The sequence below is a fragment of the Hyla sarda genome, chromosome 1, assembly GCF_029499605.1.
Source record: "Hyla sarda isolate aHylSar1 chromosome 1, aHylSar1.hap1, whole genome shotgun sequence".
Lineage (NCBI taxonomy): Eukaryota > Metazoa > Chordata > Amphibia > Anura > Hylidae > Hyla > Hyla sarda.
In genome coordinates this window covers 310472452-310494077 of record NC_079189.1, presented here as the reverse complement: position 1 = coordinate 310494077, position 21626 = coordinate 310472452, and the positions used below count along the sequence as shown (strand labels likewise).

At 40.8% G+C, this 21626-nt stretch overlaps 1 protein-coding gene across 1 annotated transcript in view; it reads right to left on the bottom strand.

The window, feature by feature from the left end:
• Positions 1 to 21626, bottom strand: part of LOC130359987 (uncharacterized) — a 212809-nt gene that overhangs the window by 23183 nt on the left and 168000 nt on the right. The gene's annotated exons all lie outside the window — the stretch shown is intronic.

Genomic DNA, 21626 nt, shown 5'->3' with positions numbered 1-21626 from the left:
GTTTTTCTCTTCTGATGACATCCCCCTTCCCATTCAGCAAATCACAGAGCTGAGCAGCAAGTGGGATGTCTTTGAAAGATGAAAAACAGGAGTGCAGTAGAGACCAGAAAGATCTGACAGCTGCATGAGCACGGTAGTGTGGGAGGTCAGTATGTTAACACAATATAAATAAAACTACTCCAATTGGAAAGATTTTATTTTGAAAATCCCTTAAAATTACTTAAAATGCTTAACCCCTTAAGGACAATGGACGTACTCCGACGTACCCCCGTTTCCGAGTCCTTAAGGACCGAGTACGTAGGAGTACGTCCTGTCCATTCCCGGCCCACTGCCGCTAGCCGGAGGGGAGCCGGTACCCGATGCCTGCTGAAATCGTTCAGCAGGCATCGCAGCATATCGCCCAGGGGGGTCATAATGCCCCCCCATGTCGGCGATGGCCGCAGATCGCTGGACAATTCAGTCCAGCGATCTGCGGCGATTCCGGGTCAATCGGGTCTCCGGTGACCCGGAATTACTGGCTGATCGGGGCCGTCAGAGACGGCCCCGAACAGCCATAGCCAGCAGGGGTGAGGTGGCACTGGTGCCACCTCACGATCGCCCTGATTCGTCGGCCGGTTTACCGGCCGACCAATCAGGGCGCCTGCTGCGGGTGTCACTCCCGCAACCCGCTCCGCCCATTCTTCCGGAGGACGTGAGCGGGAAGAAGACACCGGGTGCTGGGGACCCCGATCCCCGGCGTCAATGTTGGGATCGGGGCCCCAGGAGCAGCGGCAGCAAGGGACTGACCTGATGCGGCGTGGAGCAGCAGCAGGAGGTGAGTGACAGCCTCCTGCTGTAGTTACGCAACAGCAGGAGGCAGACCATCACAACTCCCAGCATTCCCTTATGGGCATGCTGGGACTTATAGTTTTGCAACAGCTGGAGGCACATTTTTTCTATGGAAAAGTGTACCTTCAGCTGTTGTATAACTACAACTCCCAGCTTGCACAATCAGCTAAAGTGCATGCTGGGAGTTGTAGTGGTGCATCTGCTGGTTGCATAACTACAACTCCCAGCATGCCTGTTGGCTGTCGGTGACTGCTGAGAGTTGTAGTTTTGCAACAGCTGAAGGCCCACTGAGTTAAGTAGCAAACTAGTATGTCTACAGCTGTTGCATTACTACAATCCCCAGCATCCCCAGCCAAAGTAGTATGCCTCCAGCTGTTGCATAACTACAAGACCCAGCATGCCCTTCTGCTGTCCGTATATGCTGGGGGTTGTAGCTTTTGCAACAGCTGAAGGCACACTGGTTGCAAAATACTGAGTTTGTTACCAAACTCGGTGTTTCACAACCAGTGTGCCTCCAGCTGTTGCAAAACTACAACTCCCAGCATGCACTGATAGACCGTACATGCTGGGAGTTGTAGTTTTGCGACAGCTGGATGTTCCTCCCCCCAATGTGAATGTACAGGGTACACTCACATGGGCGGAGGTTTACAGTAAGTATCCGGCTGCAAGATTGAGCTGCAGCAAATTTTCTGCCGCAGCTCAAACTGCCAGCGAGAAACTATTGTGAACCCCAGCCCGTGCAACTGTACCCTAAAAACAATATACTACCAAAAAATAAAATAAAAAGTAAAAAACACTACATATACACATACCCCTACACAGCCCCCCTCCCCTCCCCAATAAAAATGAAAAACGTCTGGTACGCCACTGTTTCCAAAACGGAGCATCCAGCATCTAGCAAAACAACTACTCCCAGTATTGCCAGATAGCCACTGACTGTCTAGGCATGCTAGGAGTTTTACAACAGCTGGAGGCACCCTGTTTGGGAATCACTGGTGTAGAATACCCCTATGTCCACCCCTATGGAAGTCCCTAATTTAGGCCTCATAATCCATAACAGACCAATATATGGAGGGTTAATCCAATTATTCACCAAAAGATCACCGCAGTGATCCACTAATTCCCTAATTTCCCATATATTAAAAAGGTATAACTTTATTAATTCACACACTAGATTAAAAAGTCAGGGTGTCTTTCTCTCCTTATGTAGAATTGTCACTGAGTACGATGTAGCTCAATTATTAATTTGCTGTATGCACCTGCAGTGTGCCATACAGATAGGAAGAGACACCTCTGTATTTAAAATCAGATAGCAGCCCCCCTCGACATGTTTCACCGTTCACACGGCTTTGTCAAGAGGCAATGGGGCTATGAGCAAAAAACGCCGAAACAGGGGTTTAAATCACCTCCTATCATGACGTAATTGAACAGGAAGTGCCTCATCTTGATTGGTGGAGATATCATTCCACCAATCGCCAGGCAAGATCTTGATTGATTGCTATGCAGTCCTATCATGTTGCCAGTGTTTCTACCTATCACCTCTATTGTATCCGATAGTCATGGCAACAGTGTCACATGACTTGTAACATACCTGCGTCGTGACCCCTGCGTCGGCACTTCACTGTCAGAGATCGCTGTCTGCGCAGTAACCTCTGCGCCAGATCTTGTACTCTCCGGCTGTCTTGATGTGTGCCACGGCGCATGCGTAGTTGTTTACGCTCAGTCTGGGTAAGTTTATCAAAAATAGTTGCGCAGTGTGATCTGCGCTGACACTTAGTCTCTCTTAGTAGTTGCGCAGTGTAATCTGCGCGACTACTTAGTTTCTATTTATAATGGCGCAGTATGATCTGCGCGAACACTCCGCGAACACTATGATATATATTCCCTATTCGGGATTTCTTTTATCCCATATTATTTGTTGTGTTAATATATTGTGTTTGTTGTTAGTCCTTTCTCATTTCTTTAATGCTCTCATTTAGTCTCTTTTTTCTTTTCCTTTTTCTTTTTTCTTTTCCTTTTTCTTTTCTCTTTTCTTCTTCCTTTTTCAGTATGACGCGTCACTGGTGTAGATCAACACTCCTCCATCCGGTAAGTATTAATTCGTCAAATATACAACCTTATCTGATTGATGCTGGAAAGAATGATATCATATGGCTGCATGCTTATCTTCAAAGGTTAACAATATGTTAAGGCTCTTCCTATACAATTGTCCAATGGCTTGTGTGATTATTCCTTATTGTAATAATGTGTCAAACATAATTAATGGACGGCAGGTAAGTAAATTAGATAAATGCTGAGAAGGTAAACCCTTCATTCAAGCCACTAGGACTCAATGTTTTGAGTCTTTGGATCCATCTTGCCTCCTCACGAAGCAATTTCCTATCTAGGTTCCCCCGTCTGGGGCCTAGGGTCATCTTGATTATGCCCCAGAATTTGAGCGTTTGTATGTCCCCTCTGTGGACATCCCTCACATGTCGTGCCAGTGGTGTATCCGTTCCAGTGCGGATGGTGCTCAGATGTTGGGAGATACGTCTCCTTAGTTCTTGTGTGGTTTTGCCCACATATAATTTTGTGCATCCGCACTGGGCGATGTACACCACTCCTGAGGTTCGGCAATTTATGAAATCCCTAATGATGTATTTCCGATTGTCCACTGGGTTTATGAACTCTCTGGTTTTTGGGAGGAAACCACAGAATGAACAATTCCCACATGGATAGGATCCCTTAATGTTCGACTGGAGCCAGGTTCTTTCAGGTTTCTCATAGAATAAACTGTGAACTAAGTGTTCACGAATATTCTTTCCCCTCCTATATGTAACTGAGAGGAATGGTGTGATGACTTCTGGCACGACATGTGAGGGATGTCCACAGAGGGGACATACAAACGCTCAAATTCTGGGGCATAATCAAAATGACCCTAGGCCCCAGACGGGGGAACCTAGATAGGAAATTGCTTCGTGAGGAGGCAAGATGGATCCAAAGACTCAAAACATTGAGTCCTAGTGGCTTAAATGAAGGGTTTACCTTCTCAGCATTTATCTAATTTACTTACCTGCCGTCCATTAATTATGTTTGACACATTATTACAATAAGGAATAATCACACAAGCCATTGGACGATTGTATAGGAAGAGCCTTAACATATTGTTAACCTTTGAAGATAAGCATGCAGCCATATGATATCATTCTTTCCAGCATCAATCAGATAAGGTTGTATATTTGACGAATTAATACTTACCGGATGGAGGAGTGTTGATCTACACCAGTGACGCATCATACTGAAAAAGGAAGAAGAAAAGAGAAAAGAAAAAGGAAAAGAAAAAAGAGAAAAGAAAAAGGAAAAGAAAAAAGAGACTAAATGAGAGCATTAAAGAAATGAGAAAGGACTAACAACAAACACAATATATTAACACAACAAATAATATGGGATAAAAGAAATCCCGAATAGGGAATATATATCAAGTTAATATGAGAAATCCATAAATGCAAGCATAATATGACGGATTTTCCCCTCCCCCCCCCCAAAAAAAAAGAGGGGGTACAATGCCCTATATTGATGATTATCAGTTTAGTAATTTACATGACAGACGTGAAATCCAAGGAGTCCCTTGGAATACTTATACAATATCTATATTACACTATTGGATAACACTGATACAACATCTATATCCAATAGTAGAGAATTATACACTGTCAGATAGAATAACTTATGCCTTAACTCAGTCCATAAAATGGTTTAACACCCACGATATATCCTTTCCTATTAGATATATACTTGCTATTATTCTCAGTTAATCCTTCATTCACACCTATGAAGATTGATCCATCAGTCTGGTGTTCGTGCAGATTATACTGCACAATCATTAACAGAAACTAAGTGTTCGCACAGATCATACTGCGCCATTATAAATAGAAACTAAGTAGTCGCGCAGATTACACTGCGCAACTACTAAGAGAGACTAAGTGTTAACATATTGTTAACCTTTGAAGATAAGCATGCAGCCATATGATATCATTCTTTCCAGCATCAATCAGATAAGGTTGTATATTTGACGAATTAATACTTACCGGATGGAGGAGTGTTGATCTACACCAGTGACGCGTCATACTGAAAAAGGAAGAAGAAAAGAGAAAAGAAAAAGGAAAAGAAAAAAGAGAAAAGAAAAAGGAAAAGAAAAAAGAGACTAAATGAGAGCATTAAAGAAATGAGAAAGGACTAACAACAAACACAATATATTAACACAACAAATAATATGGGATAAAAGAAATCCCGAATAGGGAATATATATCATAGTGTTCGCGCAGATCATACTGCGCCATTATAAATAGAAACTAAGTAGTCGCGCAGATTACACTGCGCAACTACTAAGAGAGACTAAGTGTTAGCGCAGATCACACTGCGCAACTATTTTTGATAAACTTACCCAGACTGAGCGTAAACAACTACGCATGCGCCGTGGCACACATCAAGACAGCCGGAGAGTACAAGATCTGGCGCAGAGGTTACTGCGCAGACAGCGATCTCTGACAGTGAAGTGCCGACGCAGGGGTCACGACGCAGGTATGTTACAAGTCAAGTGACACTGTTGCCATGACTATCGGATACAATAGAGGTGATAGGTAGAAACACTGGCAACATGATAGGACTGCATAGCAATCAATCAAGATCTTGCCTGGCGATTGGTGGAATGATATCTCCACCAATCAAGATGAGGCACTTCCTGTTCAATTACGTCATGATAGGAGGTGATTTAAACCCCTGTTTCGGCGTTTTTTGCTCATAGCCCCATTGCCTCTTGACAAAGCCGTGTGAACGGTGAAACATGTCGAGGGGGGCTGCTATCTGATTTTAAATACAGAGGTGTCTCTTCCTATCTGTATGGCACACTGCAGGTGCATACAGCAAATTAATAATTGAGCTACATCGTACTCAGTGACAATTCTACATAAGGAGAGAAAGACACCCTGACTTTTTAATCTAGTGTGTGAATTAATAAAGTTATACCTTTTTAATATATGGGAAATTAGGGAATTAGTGGATCACTGCGGTGATCTTTTGGTGAATAATTTAGGCCTCAAATGCGCATGGCGCTCTCACTTTGGAGCCCTGTCGTATTTCAAGGCAACAGTTTAGGGTCACATATGGGGTATCGCCGTACTCGGGAGAAATTGTGTTACAAATTTTGGGGGGTATTTTCTGCTATTACCCTTTTTTTAAATGTAAAAATTTTGGGAAACCAAGCATTTTAGGTAAAAAAAAAATTTTTTTTTTTTTACATATGCAATAGTCGTGAAACACCTGTATGGTATTAAGGTTCACGTTACCCCTTGTTACGTTTTTCGAGGGGTCTAGTTTCCAAAATGGTATGCCGTGTGTTTTTTTTTTGCTGTTCTGGCACCATAGGGGCTTCCTAAATGCGTCATGCCCCCAGAGCAAAATTTGCTTTCAAAAAGCCAAATGTGACTCCTTCTCTTCTGAGACCTGTAGTGCACCAGCAGAGCAATTTTCACCCCCATATGGGGTGTTTTCTGAATCGGGAGAAATTGGGCTTCAAATGTTGGGGGTTATTTTCTGCTATTATACTTTTTAAAAATGTAAAATTTTTGGGAAACCAAGCATTTTAGGTTAAAAATTTTTTTTTTTACATATGCAAAAGTCGTGAATCACCTGTGGGGTATTAAGGTTCACTTTACCCCTTGTTACGTTCCCCGAGGGGAGTAGTTTCCAAAATTGTATGCCATGTGTTTTTTTTTTGCTCTCCTGGCACCATAGGGGCTTCCTAAAGGTGACATGCCCCCCAAAAGCCATTTGTCGCTCCTTCCCTTCTGAGCCCTCTACTGCGCCCGCTGAACAATTAACATAGACATATGAGGTATGTGCTTACTCGAGAGAAATTGGGTTTCAAATACAAGTAAAAATTTTCTCCTTTTTACCCCTTGCAAAAATTAAAAAATTGGGTCTACAAGAACATGCGAGTGTAAAAAATGAAGATTTTGAATTTTCTCCTTCATTTTGCTGCTATTCCTGTGAAACACCTAAAGGGTTAATACACTTACTGAATGTCATTTTGAATACTTTGGGGGTGTAGTTTTTATAATGGGGTCTTTTATGGGGTATTTCTAATAAGAAGACCCTTCAAATCCACTTCAAACCTGAACTGGTCCATTAAAAAATAGCAAGTTTGAAAATTTTGTGAAAAATTTCAAAATTGCTGCTGAACTTTGAAGCCCTCTGGTGTCTTCCAAAAGTAAAAACTCATAAATTTAATGATGCAAACAGAAAGTAGACATATTGTATATGTGAACCAAACATTTTTTTATTTTGAATATCCATTTTCCTTACAAGCAGAGAGCTTCAAAGTTAGAAAAATGGTAAATTATTATTTTTTTTCATCAAATTTGGGGATTTTTCACCAAGAAAGGATGCAAGTTACCATAAAATTTTACCACTAAGTTAAAAGTAGAATATGTCACGAAAAAACAATCTCGGAATCAGAATGATAACTAAAAGCATTCCAGAGTTATTAATGTTTAAAGGGACAGTGGTCAGATTTGCAAAAAACGCTCTGGTCCTTAAGGTGTAAAATGGCCTCGTCCTTAACCCCTTAAGGACTCAGCCCATTTTGGCCTTAAGGACTCAGACAATTTAATTTTTACGTTTTAATTTTTTCCTCTTCGCCTTCTAAAAATCATAACTCTTTTATATTTTCATCCACAGACTAGTATGAGGGCTTGTTTTTTGCGCGACCAGTTGTCCTTTGTAATGACATAACTCATTATATCATAAAATGTATGGCGCAACCAAAAAACACTATTTTTGTGGGGAAATTAAAACGAAAAACGCAATTTTGCTAATTTTGGAAGGTTTCGTTTTCACGCCGTACAATTTATGGTAAAAATGACGTGTTCTTTATTCTGAGGGTCAATACGATTAAAATGATACCCATTATTACATACTTTTATATTATTGTTGCGCTTAAAAAAAATCACAAACTTTTTAACCAAATTAGTACGTTTATAATCACTTTATTTTGATGACCCCTAACTTTTTTGTTTTTCCATATAAGCGGCGGTATGGGGGCTCATTTTTTGCGCCATGATCTGTACTTTTTTTTGATACCACATTTGCATATAAAAAACTTTTAATACATTTTTTATAATTTTTTTTTAAATAAAATGTATTAAAAAAGTAGGAATTTTGGACTTTTTTTTTTTCGTTCACGCCGTTAGCCGTACGGGATCATTAACATTTTATTTTAATAGTTTGGACATTTACGCATGCGGCAATACCAAATATGTCTATAAAAAAAAATTTACGCTTTTTGGGGGTAAAATAGGAAAAACGGACGTTTTACTTTTTTATTGGGGGAGGGGATTTTTCACTTTTTTTTACTTTTACTTTTACATTTTTTTACATTTTTTTTTACACTTGAATAGTCCCCATAGGGGACTATTCATAGCAATACCATGATTGCTAATACTGATCTGTTCTATGTATAGGACATAGAACAGATCAGTATTATCGGTCATCTTCTGCTCTGGTCTGCTCGATCATAGACCAGAGCAGGAGACGCCGGGAGCTGCACGGAGGAAGGAGAGGGGACCTCCGTGCGGCGTTATGAATGATCGGATCCCCGCAGCAGCCCTGCGGGCGATCCGATCATTCATTCAAATCGCGCACTGCCGCAGATGCCGGGATCTGTATTGATCCCGGCACCTAAGGGGTTAATAGCGGACGCCCGCGAGATCGCGGGCGTCGGCCATTGCCGGCGGGTCCCTGGCTGCGATCAGCAGCCGGGATCAGCCGCGCATGACACGGGCATTGCTCCGATGCCCGCGGTTATGCGTTAAGTACCACCGCACCAGGACGTACATTTACGTCCTGCGTCCTTAAGGGGTTAAGGGGTTAAAGGGGTACTCCGGTGAAAAACTTTTTTTTTTAAATCAATTGGTGCCAGAAAGTTAAACAGATTTGTAAATTACTTCTATTAAACAATCTTAATCCTTCCTGTACTTATTAGCTGCTGAATACTACAGTGGAAATTATTTTCCGTTTGAAACACAGAGCTGTCTGCTGACATCATGAGCACAGTGCTCTCTGCTGACATCTGTCCATTTTAGGAACTGTCCAGGGTAAAAGGAAATCCCCATAGCAAACATATGCTCTTCTGGACAGTTCATAAAATGGACAGAGATGTCAGCAGAGAGCACTGTGCTCATGATGTCAGCAGACAGCTCTGTGTTTCAAAAAGAAAATAATTTCCGCTGTAGTATTCAGCAGCTAATAAGTACAGGAAGGATTAAGATTTTTTTTTATAGAAGTAATTTACAAATCTGTTTAACTTTCTGGCACCAGTTGATTTAAAAGAAAAAAAAAAAAAGTTTTTCACCGGAGTACCCCTTTAATACATTTGTAATACACTCACTATTCAATATTATTACCATACCAGCATTACAACTGACTAGAGTCCTCTACTATTTCCTACTGTCATCACAGTGAGAAGACATCCATTCCCATAAATCCAATTTCCATACCAGGACTCAATTTGAAAGGGGATTCTCAATTCACTTTATACCATTTGCACAAAAAAGGTTAGAAGACATCAAAATAAACCTGTCAGGCCTCTCATTGTAAAAAGTGATCATTTGTCACCATATACATAAGCCATAGGTTATCCCTCTGGTTTTGTAACATGTTAGATTTTGCTTAGGAGATGGATATAATGAAATATTTAGGTTATGCACTATTTTAGAGAAATCATAATTTAAAGGGAATCTGGCAGCTGTATTTGCTGCAGACACCGTTGGATAGCTGTTAAGCAAACTGGACCTGATGATAGTTGCCAAACTTCAAGTATCAAGGAGGTGGGGCTGAGTTGCTCAAGTGCCACAGCCTAGCTCAATTCCTCACTTGCCACCTCCATGACTTATGTACAGGGCTTTGTACATGGGGTGAAAATTCAAAGGGTTTCTTCTTCATTGGCTTTTCCCTGCCCACTGGGCTTAATTGACAGATCTCTATTTGCGTAAATGGAAAAGACCTGTCAATCAAGCCCAACAAGGCCGTTAGTAGTAGCCAGTGGCAAACACCCTCTTTGACTTATCACCCTGTATCTGAGTATTAAAATTCTGATAGAATCCCAACTAGGTCCTATGCAACTTCATGCATGAGACTCAAGAAAAGAAATATTCATACAGGACTGAAAATGTAAATATATGTTATTAGAAACTTCAAACAAGACATATAAAGAAACATGCATAAAAGCATAGAAATTGACAGCAAATAAGTTTCCTGCAGAGAAATGTTAGAACAAATAAACTGTGGCTGGTACAACAGCAACAGAGGGTTAGGAACAAAATTGGTATACAATAGATGTTCAAACAATATTATATACAATTAGCTTCCCCAAAGTAGACACAACCTATATATTGGTGTTACAATTCTATTGCGTGGTAACCACACCACTGGTCAGCAGAGGTGAAAATGTATATAATAATTTTAGTGGCAGTGCAATCCTGACCCAAGGTTCAACCACCAATAATAAAAATGGTCATAGAAGTTTACCACATAAAATATGCATGAACTAACCAAATAGCATGTGTATAAAGATACATATAAGTCCAAGCCACAGTCAAAGTCATAATTCTAAGCAATGTATGTAATAAGACCACACCACAGTTGGCATATAGCAACACAGGTAAACCTCCCCACACCCGATTTGTGTTTCCTGTTACCAACAACTTTGTCTCGGACAGTCTTTCAGTAAAATTATTATACGTTTTTTTTTACCTTTGCTGATCAGTGGTGTGGTTACCACACACTGGAATTGTAACACTAATACACAGGTTCTGTGTTTTATTTAGATCAGTTCATTGTAGGGCTGCACCGATTAATCAATAAAATTAATTACATTTGATAACAGGATTTGTTGTCGACGAATCCCGTTATCGAATAATCGCCTGATTCGTTGTCTGCATCCAGGAGGCTGCTGCGGTCAGGCGCGAGTCCCGAAAATCCCGCAGCAGCCTCAGTGACAGTGAGTCACTGTGGAAATTGTATCGCCCGACGCCCGGGAGATGCAGTTCTGGGTGTCGGGCAGATAAATTCCTCAGGCATTTAGCCCTGCTTCGGGCAAGCAGGGCCAAATTCCTGAGTAATTCACATATAACGGGGCAATCGGTTTTGCACTGCAACTAAACACCTATAGGCTGTAGCTGTGCGCTGCAGCCTATAGCGAGCCGAGCAGGACGAGAGCATAGGTGCGTGCGATGACGTCACTCATTGCTCACACCTCCGTCCTGACCAAGGATGCAGTCCAGTACCAACAATGACCGCCGAGCCCCTGAGCCTGCCGGAGCGCACATGGAGGTTTGATAATAATGTGGTACAGGAGAGGGGAGGGGGTTGGGCTCAAATATCATGACACGGGGGGCATCAGAGGAGGGGTATAAAGAAACAGGGCATCAGAGGGAAAGGGGAATATAATTAAAGAGGGGGGAATATAATGAAAGAGGGGGCATCAGGGGGGGGGAATATAATGACACGGGGCATCAGAGAGGGGGAATATAATGACACAGGGGGCATCAGAGGGGGGGGGATATAATGAAAGGGGGGAATATAATAACACAGGGCATCGGAGGGGGGGGGAATATAATGAAAGAGGGTGTGTACAATATGCAGTAGAAATGGAAAAAAGACGCACTCACCCTGTATACAGCAAACTTGAAGGGACTTTATTTGGACATCACAGTGCAAACATCAGACGGGGGAAACGAAGAAATGTAGCTCAGGGGAGCTACGGGAGGAGCGGTGACGGCCCCGTTTCGCGGTCAAACACTCCGCTTGGTCACGCCTATCTCTGCCGCTGCATCCAGCACCAAGTTAAATACACGAGGTCTCTGCAGGGAGGCAGCGGCTGACAGGTCCGGAGTCATGGCAACAGGTAAACAAACACAGCTACTAGCGCAGCAAATTGCAAGGCATTTCTTGTCAGAACATGAGTGTGACCCAAACCTCCTGAAGGTAAAAGGAATTGATCAAGTGAACCTAGGCATCAGAGGTGGTGATATTCCAAAGATTCTGGCACAGTGCGAAAGCAAATGGATTTGGCGTCTTCATACCCTACAACCACTTGGACTTAATGAAACACAACCATTTGCCCCATTACTCTGATCACCGGACGTTTCCTTTCAGCCGCGTTTGCTTTTTAGATGATATTTTAATCACTTAGTATTTGTATACTAATTTATTTTATTTCTTCTCTTGTTCTAGATTATTTTACATTGATTGGTCTTTCTTTGTTCCCCTCCTCATCTCCACGCCTGAAGAATTGCATGACGGATTGTAACATCTGGACATGATCACACACTCGGACATATATATGAGACTGATATAGAGATCTTCTCGACTAATTTCAAAGTATTGTTTACAGGACGGAATCATGTGCAATTATAAATTTATACACATACATTTTTTATCACTTATATTATTTATTATTCACAGACTATTTTATTTTAGTTGTTTTGCACCAGTTTGGTATGATTTATACACCTTTAGTATTTTTAATTTATATGAATTTGTTACACAATTAATAATTAAATTTTGATTTTTATATATATGTTTTTCTAATTTATTTATTTTTATATATATATATTTTTTTAATATTTTTAATTATATATTCACGCTATCACATATATGTACACAGCTTATCCATTAATTTTCAACACATACTTTATTTATAATATTTATTCACAGTATTTACACAATTTATAATAATGATGGAATAGTATATCTGTCCATCATGACTGCACTAGGTATCACATATAACAGCCTACATACATATATATAGTTAGGTATATATGATATATATATTATATATTTAATTGATTATGAAATTTAAATATTATGAATGTCACATATAGTAATTACTCACCTGATTGTTAATGTTTTTAATTATAAATATAAATTTTTTTCTTTTCCTCTGATTGGTATCATGATCCGCACTGCTTAATTTTTCTTTTTAATATAATAATTTCAGTTCATATATACATATGTAAGACACCCCTGTAATAAGTGTATTATTTTGCAATAGCATTGCTGTAAATTGTAATATCGGCGCTGCGCCAGTGGGGCCTCCGGCCAATCACCGCCTGTGGGCGGGTGGTTGCCTTGATGCTCCACTGATGCAGCGCCGACGTCATACCGAATGTGCGCATGCGTCGGGGTGCCCGTACCTCGCTCTTCCGGCGCTGTATCCTATCCGGCTGGTCATATGATGCGGTCATGTGACCGCTATCATGGCCGCGCCGGGGACGCGGCGACCGGAAGTAGTGGAGCTTGCGGGTCCCGGCGTCATGCGCCGATAGAAAGGTATGTCTTACCTGGCAATTTATGACGTGGATGCATGTTATTGGACGGGGACCATATAAAAAGCAGCTTCTGCTGAGAGGACGCCACCCCCAGGACGAAGGACAACCCGAAACGTACGTTGGGGTGGCGTCTCTCCAGCGGTCCCTCTTATATTTGCACTTTGATTCTATTTATTGGTATGTATACTGTCTCTAGGCACTTTATAGTTGTTGAGGTATTTCCTCTATGGGATTGTACAATAGAATGAGCAGTAGTACAACGTATGAAATGTATTTAATATTATAGTTTACATTGTGGACTTTCTGGAGTGACGCCCTCTTTTCCACCACAAGTTGTTTTCTCCCTCTGTATGATGTCTTTTCTTGTTTTTTAATATGTAATGAATTATTAATAAAGTCATTTTTTATCCACTTATTACTCCATCCCCATTCCTTTTGTATTAGCGCAGCAAATAGCAAAGTGCTGGGGAGCATGCGCAAAACCCACGGAGCTGGGACAATGTCCTAGGAGATACCTGTGAAGCTCATGGGTTACAACAAGTATAAATGGGCTTCGGGAAAAAGCAGAGAAATAGAAAACAATGGTACACGTCTATGGAGCAGGATAGGAACAAAAGCGGAGGGAGGGAAAGGTGAGGAAAAAGAAAAGAGAGGACAGCAGGGATCATGATGCTACAAAGATAATGTGGCAGCTAATGGCAAAGGATGAGGGAATACAGAACCTGAAAATTGAAAAAGGCACAGGTTAAATAAAGGCATTAAATTCATTTCTTTCGTTCAGACCGAGTGGTCCGGTTGCTCTGCTTCTGTAAATGATTCTTGCTTCTCTTTGTAGTAACGAGTTGTGTCTGCTTTGGCTGGGGATATTGTTCTTGACTACTTCTATTCCAAAGAAACGCAAACAGGTGGTAGAGCCATTGTGGAATTCACTGATGTGTTGTGCCAGTCTAGGGACTCCAAGTCCTTGTCCTGCTAGGCGTAGATGTTCACGTATCCTCATGAAGAGGGGACTAAAAGTAGATTCCACATAGAAATGTCCACAAGGGCACATGATGCAGTAGACCACGTAGGGAGTCCTACATGTGATCAGCTCATTAACACATATGTCCATTCCTCCAATCTTGAAGTTTCGGCCTGTGGACATATACTGGCAGAAGGAACATCTACCGCATCTGTGGTTCCCTTTCAAAATGGGCAGATCGAGCCAAGTCTTATTCCTTGTGGTATTGGAGTCTGCACTAAACTTACTTCGGACCAATTTGTTTTTTATGGTGGTACTCTTCCTGTATGTGATGAGCGGTTTCCTCATAGCTTCTTCATGCAATACAGGGTCATCCTCGATTAAGTACCAATGTCTAGAGATAGATCTGCGGATTTCCGGAGCCAAGTTACTGTATTTGAAGGAGAATGTAAAACGGTTCTCATTCTGTTCTTTCCTTCTTTTTTTCTTCTTTTTAAAGATGAGGTCTTCTCTAGAGAATTACTCTGTTTTTTTGGAGAGCGCCATTCACAGTTCGAGCTGGATAACCTCTAGAGATCAGGTGTTTTTTCAGGTCTTCTGATTGTTCTCTGAATTCAGATAGGTTGCTGTTGATATTTTTCAGCCTTAAGAATTGACTGAAAGGTACGGCTTCTTTAGTATGGGGAGGATGGAATGAGTCGTGATGTAGATATAGTAGAGGTGCGTAGGGTTTCCTATATCCTTTAGTACACAATTTTCTCTCTTTGATGCAAATGGAGACATATAGGAAAGGTAGCTCTGCTGTACTGAAAACGGATGCAAAGTACATATTGAGGGTATTATTAGTGTTCAGATATTGAACAAAATCAGTAAACTGGGACTCAGTACCTCTCCATATCACTAGGATATCGTCCACATATCTTTTGTAGAGGCCTATCCTGTTAACAAAGGGGTTGGTTGAGGTATATATCATTCTGGCTTCTAAAAATGCCAGGTAAAGGTTGGCAAATGTACAAGACACTGGGGTGCCCATCGCTGTGCCATGATGTTGTCTGTACCATTGACCTGAAAAAAGTTATTCTTTAAAATAAAGTCTAATGCATCAGTGACAAAGGTACAGTACTCTGTTGATTTGTCTGCTGCAAGTAAGAACTCTTTGACAGTCAAAATTCCTGCATCCAGTGGTATCCTTGTATACAGTGACTCCACATCTATTGAGGCCAGGCAATGGCCTTCTTCTAGGACCACATCTTGTAGGGATTCAAGAAGGTTCGTCAGTGTCTTTCACATATGATGGCGTGTCCACTAACATAGGTCGCAGTAACCAGTTGATGTACTAGGATAAAAACTCCGTGATCCAGCCAATGCCCGCTGCTATAGGCCGTCCCGGGGGATCGGTCATAGATTTATGAATCTTGGGCAGGAGGTACCATTGGGGTTTGGCTGGGTTCACGTGTAGCAATTTCTCTGCCGACCTCTTGGCTAGAATTCCTCTTTCCACCTGTCGTCTGAGGAAAGTCTGTAAAGTGGACATTACCTTCTGTGTAGGGACCTGTTTGATTTGGGCATACGTCCTTTCATCGCCCAACTGTCTGAGGGCTTCTTTGAGGTACTTCTCCTTGGACATGACCACAACATTATTGCCTTTATCGGCTTTCTTTATTATCAGGTCATTCTGGCTTTTAAGCCTGTCCAAGGCCCGCTTTTCCTTGGCATCTAAATTTGACGTGGGTTTGGGATACACTAGAGCCTTAAGGTCATTTGTGACAGCTGTCAAAAAATGGTCCAGGCTGCTACCAGTCTGTATAGGAGGACTAAAAGAAGATTTCTTGCCTCCTTTGATAGCTGGTATTGCGAATTGCTGCGATTGCTGGGCCATAGGTTCACTTTCGCAGAGGCTCATCAACAGCTCCAGGTCTTTAGTCTCTTCGGGGTTCCCAGCGAAATGAGTGCTGAAACCCAGGCGACCAAGCACAGCAGGTGTTTCTCCCATATTGGGCTGCTCCGGGGGTGCATTATTTTTATCAAAGAATTTGCATAGATTCATCTTCCTCACCCCTTTGTACAAATCGATTTCAAAAGTGGAGAAATTGAATTCTTCTGAAATACAGAAGTTTAAACCGTATGTTCACACTGAGGAATTGGAGAGGAATTTCCACGAGTAATCTGCTCGCTTTTTCCTCTCCAAATCATTGAGCAGTGAAATCACCATAGAGTTGTACAGAATTTCTGCCCCTCAGTTCACACTGAGGAATTTCCTCAAGCAGAATTCTGACGAGGAAGTCTGTTCCGTTTGAAGAAAGAACATGTTCTTTCTTTCAGGCGGAATCAGCGTTGTTCTCCCATAGAGATCAATGTTATATATTTTTTTCAGTCAGAAGCATTTCCACGCAGAATTCGCGCGGAATTTCCGCATGAAAAAAAAAAAATTTATGAATAGAAATACTTGATACTCCTCCTCCGCATGAAACCTGCATTTCCGCAGGGAATTCTGCGCGAAATTCCGTGCAAAATCTCTGTTAATTCTTGTGGAAAAGTAACAATATTTTGAGGCAGAAAATTTCTGCTTGATTTTCGCCCCAATTCCTCAGTGTGAACATACCTATACAGTCACTGTCCAGTGGGGTGTCAGAAAGGTTCACTACATAGTTATTTTCGTAGCGCTGTCCCTCCATGTTACTGTCTTCTTTTCACACTCTGTCTTGTTACTTTTCCGCCGCCACCTTCCTTCCCTCCTTTTCCTGACTCTAAAGGGGGCGCTGTCTCGCAGGTTTCACTAGTTGGTTGTACACTCTTATTCTCCACTTGTTTGTTCTTGTATTTTTGTTTCTCTCCTTTTTTATTTCTATTCTTATATTGTCCGGATTGCTCTTCTGAAGAGCTGGATTCGGACTCTGTGGTCTAGTAGTCGTGGCTGACTTTTCTTCTTTTGTGTCTTTCTGCGACCCACTCTTACAGCTTGTCTACACGTAAAAACTCTCCCGCTTTCAAAATCCAGGCGATCGCGTATGAACTGGTCACGTTTTCTGTCCTTTATTTCTTTCTGTTGCTGTATTAATTTAGCATCAAGTTTATACAAGTGTCAGTTTCCTCTTGATTTCATCGACTTCTTAGTTCAGTTTTGCATTTGCAGAGCTCGTTCATGGTAGATTCGTATTCCTGCTTGTTTCTTTTTAGAACCAGTCTCAAAATACTCAAAGAATGCTGCAGATGCAGTGCATCCCACTCTGCCTTGAAAACCTCGTCACCTTGAAAATGCGAAATTTCTTTATAGATTCTGAGCCCTCTCGGTACTCTGTTATTTTTTAGATAGGACCTTAGAGACTTAATGGTCCAAAACAGCCTCAATTCTTGCTCCGCTAATTTCTGTATCCTAAACTCTAAAGTATGTGTACTAGTGAGTTGTATCTTATCCTTGCTGTTACATAACTCAAAAGACTCATCAGCGTTCTCCCGGCCAGATGTAAGAAAGCACTCTTCCATCCCTTTTTGTACGGAATCCGAATCATCTGATATCTCCATTGGCAACCAGTACAGTTCAATAGCAATTCACAACATAAACTCTGTGCTCAGAGAGTAGAAGAAATATGTGGAAATCAAATCTATGATAGTCAACAGGTTCTCGGCACCAGAGTATGAGTATGTGGGAGGTCGCTAGGAGACGATGAAATAGGAGGCATCAGAGGGGGGAAATATATTGACACAGGGGGCATCAGAGGGGGGTAATATAATGGCCCTACTTAATAAAGTGTGTGCAGTGCACACCACTTTACCCATGGGGGTATGTGCACAGCATTGCACCCTTGTGCCTGTAGTACAGACACATGGGTGCAATGCTCTGCACATACCCCCATAGGTAGTGCAGGTAGTACATTTACACTGCTATACACATGGTAGTATGTGCAGAGCATTGCATCCTAGTGTTTGTAGTACTACAGAGTCTGTACTACAGACGTGGGTCGGTTGCAATGATCTGCAGTCTGCACATACCCCCATGTGTATAGGAGTGCTATATAAAAAAAAATGTAAAACCGCTCCACCATTAAAAATTAGCTCCCCCTTTTCCTATTGCTATACAAAAAAAGTAAAAAAATTTTTTTTTTACCTATCTGATACTGCCGCACCACTAACTGTCTCAACTATTAAAATGAAATGCTAGTAAATCATTAAAATTTTATTTTAATAGTTCAGATAGTTACCCATATGGTTATATCAAATTTACGCTGGTTTCTGTACAGGATCATTAATAATAATACTGTACAGCAACAGGCGTAAACGTAAAAAATTAAGAAATAACTCCAAAATTGCTGTTGTTTGGTCACATCAAATGCTAGAAACTTTTAATTTGACCATTGTACATACTTTTTCAAGTAGAATCAGCTGAACACCTTTTTGGGGGCATTTTTACATTTTTTTCTGATTAATCGATGAATCGATGAAATAATAGACAACTAATCGATTATTAAAATAATCGTTAGCTGCAGCCCTAGTTCATTGTTTATATTATTATTTACACATGTATTGGATACCAATTTTTCCTAATCTACTGTTGCTGTTGTACCAGCTACAGTTCATTTGTTTTAATATTTCTCTGCAGGGAGCTCATCATTTGCTACCTGTTGTCATAATAGAGTTCTCTATGGGGGAGATTTATCAAAACCTATGGAGAGGCAAAATTGCACAGTTGCCCATAGCAACCAATCAGATCGCTTCTTACATTCTTAACAAGGCCTCCGAAAAATGAAAGGTTGCTATGGACAACTGGGCTTCTCCACAGGTTTTAATAAAACCTCCCCTATTTCATGCATGTTTTATTAAATGTCATATGTTAACATTTTCTAATAAAGTATACATTTTTATTTCCAGTTCTATATGCACACTTTTTTTTTGAGCGGAGGGGGTGGGGGTAGGGTCTTCCCTGAAATGCTACGGTGATTAAGAGTAAAGCATAAGTCACTGTAATAAGGGAACTTGTATATGTTTCATGCAGCACAAGATTTTAATTTCTCCTTTTTTTATCTTTCTAAATCTACCTAGGTGAAGTAGGTAGATTTAGAAAGGGAAAAAAAAGAACCGCCCAGTTTAGAAGCAAATCCCCATAGCAAACCTCTTCTAAACTGGGCAGTTCCTGAGACACGTGTCATCAGAGAGTACTTAGACAGAAAAGAACAACCTTAAATCAATAGCTCATAAGTACTGAAAGGATTAAGATTTTTTAATAGAAGTAATTTACAAAACTGTTTAACTTTCTGGAGCCAGTTGATATATAAAAAAAAGTTTTTTCCTGGATAACCCCTTTAAAACACTGACCCAGATTTATCAACGTGATTTAAAGGAGTGAATTGAACGAAGTAGAAAAAAGTCGCACTCACCAACCAGGAGCAGTGTTTCAAGTTCTGTTCTCGCGGTGAGCGAGAGCAGCCGCTCTCGAGATGCGGGGGCACACCACCAGAGGCGACGAGTTTCGCGTCACAGATTGGCGCTTCTTCCGGCCAATAAGGTGTGATTTAAAGGAGTATTGTTGCCATAGAACACTTAGCATCTTCGCCTCTCATATAGAGATACATAAAAGGGGCGTGTCGGCCACGGGGTCATGCTGCAGCCAACACGCCTGCTGCAGGGGGAGAGCTGTGGCAGAGCCAAAGTGATCAGACACTTATCCCCTATTCTGTGGATAGGGGATAAGTGTTCTATGGCTGCAGTACTCCTTTAACAGCTAGACAGTGTGAGCTGAAACTAGACAGTCTTAGAGCAAATTCCCACCATAACATTTCCATGCAAAATACTGCTCAGACATTCAGCTTGAAATTTTTGGTGCAGCAACCTCCCATTGTTTTCAATGGGATGCTGATGCACCGTACGCACATTAGATAGTGGCGCAGTCACATTGTTTCCACAGTGATTCCAAAACAAGTCTATACTACTTTGTTGAGTGAGGCACAAACAGTGTCTAAAATACATGAATGTGTTTTAGGTGAAGATGAACCACATTGGCACAATTTAAGCTGAAAAGTAAAAATCTGGGCCAATATAATTTCGATACAATGTGGTAAAAATGTTTTGGTGTATAGCTCACTTTAAGATTCCTTTGAAGTATACTGCAGCAATATACTCTAGAGGAAGCTTAAAGTGAACTTTACGCACCAAATTGCAGCAATAAAAAAATTAGGACCACGCTGTACTAAACCCAGAACATTGAGGAAAATAAATAAAAAGCTCTCCGGGGTCTGCTAGTGAATGCACGTTCCATAGTCATATAGATAAAGCTTGTTCTATCCTATGTATTTTTGTATGTCTTTCTTTTCATGCATCAAAACTAAGGCTTATTTTTGACACATCTATGATTGGGGACCAAAAATAAGAAAATGGCGAGTAAATTACCACACAGCACAACTTTGGCACAGTTCAGATATTTAGTGTTAAGACACCATACCAAGTTAAATAGTCAATAGTCAAACACAGATTTTATATTATCCTACTACCTTACAGGAACTGAAATCTGCAGAGGCAAACTGAATCTCAGTTGAACAGAATTAGTGTCAAGAAAGTTTAGCCTTTCTCAAAGATAGTTGCCCAGATTATAGTGAAAGAATTACCTTTTTTCCCTGCTTATATAGTGTCATATAGGCTATTATAACAGAATGAGTAGAGGCTCTTGTGTATATCTTGTGCTTACCTAGTTTAGTTGAGGTGCAGTCCCATCACTGCAGTTACCCTAATCACTTGGGGGAGATTTATCGAAACCTGAACAGAGGAAACGTTGTCCAGTTGCCCATAGCAACCAATCAGATCGCTTCTTTCATTTTGCCATGTTAAAAATGAAAGAAGCGATTTGATTGGTTGCTAAGGGCAACTCAGCAACTTATCCTCTGGACAGGTTTAAATAAATCACACCCTTGGTGATCTATTACCTGGCTGGACTCCAGATGAAGGTTTAACATGCAGAAACGTATGTTGGAGTGGCGCTATTTCTGTATCAGCACTGATTACTTGTTGTTCTGATTGTTGGTCTGTATAGCTTGTGTTCATTATTGCATATTTAGATACTTTGGCACTTAGCATTTTTGCATTATCTCCACTTTTTGGGTTTATGCAATTTGTGGGACTGTTGCAATATACACATCCCTTGTGCCAATTTTGTACTATATTACGCTGCTATATATACATTTTTTTTTACCTACTGTTGTACTTTACTATTATATTTACTTAGGATGCAGATCCGCTGATATCGCTATTTTGTTGTTGCTTAATTTCCTACTTCTTATACATATAATTTTCTCATTTTAATTGTATTTTATAATTTTTTTCTTTTCAATAAATTATATGTATTCTTTTCTATAAGTGACTCTATCTTCTTCTTTTTTGTGTTAATATCTAGCAGCCAGCAGCCTAAACTGCTGAGATTTATAAGTGGGTTGAGGCCAGATTACAGCATGTACATTTTTTGTGTTTTCTTTTTCTTATTCAAA